Raw genomic sequence first — 4,949 nt, 5'->3', positions numbered from 1 at the left:
CAAAATTTTTTCTCACCCCATTGGCAGATAATTTTGCTTGTTTTAAGGACAATTTCACTTACATTGTATATTATTTGTCTTAAAGCTAGACTTATTTACTTAGGTCATTTTGCTCATCAAGAAAAAGCATCTTAATTTAAGAATTTTTAGATATTTCTACTGAAAACAAGACAAAAATACAAAGTAAGAAAGTCATTTTTTGCAGTGAACAGATTCTGCAATAAAACAAAAATCACAAATTTTGAAAAAAAACTTTGTTTCTTATTATCTTATAAACTTGTGCTGCCGACTTGTGTCACTGGTTTCCGTGAGGGGTCACATATGGGTAGGTTCCTTCAAAAATACAAAATTTGTAGTAACATTTTTGTAATTTTGCTGTAGATCAGATTTAGAGTCATGATCAAAACACACAGAGTTTTTGCTGTTTCTGGAGCAGTGGATGCTTTAGTGGTTTATAAGTTGTGTAAGAGTGCCACCTAGTGGATAATAGCAGAAATATAGATTGGCGAAAAAACTCATTAGGGAAGCGTTACTTGCAGGGAAAGAGTTAAGAGATGTTTAGATATTTTACAAAATCTTCTAATGCTTGTACGCTTTCTCTGTGTGTGCAGGTCTGTGATAACAAAGGAAAAACCCTAAAATCAAAAGCCATTTCGTTTAAGAGAAATGAGTCATCCTCTTGCTCTCCTCCATGAGATTTTTATCAGAACACAGCCAATGGCAGCAAAGTCTCAGAGATATCTGTTGCGCATGAGAAGACACAACCATCTGAATGCAAAGTAAGTTCAACTCAGCCTGACTGTAATTTCAGATTTCAGACCCTCAACTGAGCCATTTTCACCTTCCACACCAGAACAAATTCTCCTCCTATCAGAGCTTGTTACTGTTTTTGTGTAAAAAGATCTAAACATCTTTAAAAGCAGAATTACATTAGATGATAAGATCAAAAGATCTTGAAGCATAGAGTATGTTCATATTAAGTGATTTAAACAAACCTTTGATCTTAAACTACAGCTGAAATTTGAGATGCACAGTCGCTATACAGCCATGAACGAACCTCAGATCTTACGGCTTGTTGAGAAAATGTGAGATGAATTTTAAAACAGGCAAAAGGTCCCCCTTACATTGAAAAGAGCAGAATACAGAATACATCACATAGCAACCGCCTCATGACCATCCTGAACAGCCATCCTGATAGCAGTGCCCTGGTAACGCCTCCAACATCACTCACATTTTCTCCTGTTGTGTGACTGATCCACAACACAAACTGATGCTTGTAATTCAGCAGCTGTTTAGCATTACACTTGTTTCACTTCACTCCAAGAACAAATAGCATCTATTAGTTGAACAGCAGAGGGTTTAACAGAGGACACACAAACACGAATCACACCGTTTACTGGAGTGATGTCGAGCGAAACAGTTCAGCAGTTCGTGTGGATGTTAAATCAGATTCGTAACACTATAATAACCCTGCTGGATTTCTTCGAAATATATTGAAAATGATGTGCAGGTCCCTGAAATGTTTGTTTTTAGTCCTGCTGACCGACACAGAGGTGTTGTGAGTGGGCAGCTGATGGTGATGATGCAAGCGTGACATCATTAATATGAACACAGGTGACTCAAACCTACATACTGCATAGATGACTATAGATATGAAACATCTGGATTATTCCTGATAATGTGAGCTTTTATTTGTAATTATATGTATTTTGTTTATCATTTTATGAATGCAGATATTTTAAATTGTGCTCTTAATGCTCTCTCCCCATTATTTGGCTGGATGGCAAGGTAGAATGATTATAAATGTGTTGTAAATTTCAGCAATTGGTGGCGAGACGAGTGCTTATAATGAACCGTGAAATACAGAAACGTATCGAAATGAACAATGAAGATGGAAACATTACATGAATATATTACCATTATATAGTGTGGCTGCTCATGAATTTACATACAGTATTCCTCTAAAATGTACAGAAATTATAATTTTGTCAAGACTCACAAAATCATTTCACGGTTAAAGATGGTGTTAATTAAACTTATCAGGAAGTGAATAAGAAGTTTTTAAATGAGAGCGAGAAATAGTGGCATTACCTGCTGCTAATTTAATAAATGATCTTCTGCTTATTATTAACAGTCATGCAGTGATTAGTTTCAACATTAGTATTACTGTAAGTGTAAATCAAAATCTAAGTGCTGGAAATAATGTGTAAAAATACTTAAATTAGAAAATGATGAGTTTGGTTCCAAAACGCAATTAATCCATTTTGACTAATTTTGGTAAAACGTGTTTTCCAAGAAAGTGACAAGATGAAAAACACCATTTTCTTTTACAAACTTTCACATAGCATCTTTAGATTATAATAACATTAAAATGTAAATACATAATTAGATTTTCAAAGATTTATTATAAAAACTGATTCTTTTTTCAGCTAAATGCAATAAATCCATGAAGATGTTTTTTCAAAATGCTATAAATCTGTTAAATCAATATATTAATGTGCATTCATCTTTGCCATGTTATGTTCATTTAGTTGACTAGTGGTATACACTGATTAAAAATATAAAAAAACACTTACTTTGTCATATTAAGAACACTGTCCTTGTTGCTGTAATACTTGGGGCGTCATCACTAAACTTTTTTGACAGCGATCAGCTGTAAAATATTTTGGTCCTGCTCAATTTTTGTTGACTTCGAGTACAATAATGGAAAGCTTTTCATAAGATCCCCTGGGGTCAATGTGTTTGCATGACAGAAGCTTGATGCGGTTGGGAGAACAAGCAACAGCCGGCATTTTTCCTTCTTTAGAGTGCCTCTCACGTAAATTATTAGATTTTGATGGCTTACGTTTCTTCCCCGCCACCACAGGTTTATCAATGCCATCAAAAGTATTATTTTGTTTTTGTTTGTTGATCATGAAGTACAACGTAGATGAAGAAAACTAGGATTCTGTTTGCATTCAAAGCGCCACCATTATTGTTTACAATGCGTGGAATGGGGCGCTGTGATTGGTTGAGCAGATTTATTGCATTGTGCAGAGAAGGAGGACTGCCGTTTATCGCATTCTGGGAAAAAGGGAAAAAAGATGACAGAATAACACGGCGGACTTCGCTTAAAATTAAGAATGTACTTTTTGATATCAACCTGATACAATACTGATTTTGGTGGTCATTTTTTTTTAAATGCCATTCATCGCATTTTGGAACCAAACTCTTCAAATATTCACTGAACTTAATCTTAAATAAATGTTTAAAATGTACACATTTAGCTTAACATGCTTATACTATCTTTAATATTTACATTTTAATTCTATATTTTCCCAAAGTTAATTAATAAAGTTTTATCTTAACTTTACTATGTCAACATTTAAAGCATTTATTAACACAGTGTATTAATAGATATGAAGATCTAACTCATCTTCTCTGCTGTTACATGAGAATGAACAGATTTCTATGTCTGACAGTCACACTTTATTTAATGGAGAACAGTACACACACAAAAGCACACACACACACACACACACACACACACACACACACACACACACACACACAGAGAGAGAGAGAAAAAGCGAATGAGTGCAGGTCTATATATCTCAGTGTTAATGGATTGCGTCACTTTAAATGGATGCAGATGTGGATGTGAATTTACACAAACACAACTCTCTGTTATTTCTGGAACTCAGATGTGTCCACGCTGATCTGTGAACAAACACATCTGCTAATGGATTTGAGAGAATGCTGCATGTGCTCATAAACTCTCCAGTTTGCAAAATAAGGTCAATTATGTCATCAATTACTCAACCTGAAAAACTTTTAAATATAGTTTAATTCATGAACTTCAAAAACTTCATTCTAAACTATATTTCAAATATAACCCCCATGTCATGCATGTTTATGTCTTTCTTTGTTCATTCGAGAAGAAATTAAGCTTTTTGAGGAAAACAATACGTATTACGCAATCATTTGGAAAGGTCACAGATGCTGTATGTGAAACTACCGCTCCAATGTGTACAAGTTTTGAGAAAGAGGAGCATTCAGACGTTGTATATGTGGAATGATACTAATTAATGTCTTTGTGTCAGTTTATTGCAGGCCCGGATTGGCCATAGGGAGAACCGGGAGGATTCCCGGTGGGCCGGTCTGTTTTTTTTGGCCACGAGGGCCGGTGTTGTCATGCCAGCGGGATGACGCGTATTTGCGGGTGAGAGATGTCCCCGCCGCTTTATGCACAAGTTGATTGTGTCCCGAGTCCCGACTACTTATTGGAAGAATTCTTGCATTAGCTTCATTGACATCTAAAACGCATGGGAAACGCAGGATGTGCCGCTGTCTTCTGGTTTTCAATGCTCTTACTTGAACACGAGTTTTGATTCAGACGCGTCTATATTGAGTGCGCTTGCCGGCCGCGCGTCTATATTCTTTTATTTTCTTTTACAAACTTATATTTAAAATAAACTTGAGCGCAACTTTTGAGTGCGCTTGCCGGCCGCGCGTCTATATTTTAAATAAACTTGAGCGCGTCTTTTGAGTGCGCTTGCCGGCCGCGCGTCTATTATATTCTAAATAAACTTGAGCGCGTCTTTTGAGTGCGCTTGCCCGCCGCGAGTCTATATTTTAAATAAACTTGAGCGCGTCTTTTGAGTGCGCTTGCCCGCCGCGAGTCTATATTTTAAATAAACTTGAGCGCGTCTTTTGAGTGCGCTTGCTGGCCGCGCGTCTATTATATTTGTAAATAAACTTGAGCGCGTCTTAATACAAACGGGCTGGCCTCTAAAAGGAAAAGAATTTACAAAACGTATTTTTTTATCCAAGTCATAGATGAATTCTCTATGAATAGTCATTATTCATCGTTTATTGCAAGAGGACCAAAAATCTATTTAATGCAAAACTCATTCGTTTATTTGAAAAAAGTAGTTTCAAAAGTATATCCATGATGTTTTCTTTTTTTT

Source organism: Misgurnus anguillicaudatus, chromosome 24 (genome assembly GCF_027580225.2).
Source record: "Misgurnus anguillicaudatus chromosome 24, ASM2758022v2, whole genome shotgun sequence".
Lineage (NCBI taxonomy): Eukaryota > Metazoa > Chordata > Actinopteri > Cypriniformes > Cobitidae > Misgurnus > Misgurnus anguillicaudatus.
This window is presented reverse-complemented; position numbering follows the sequence as displayed.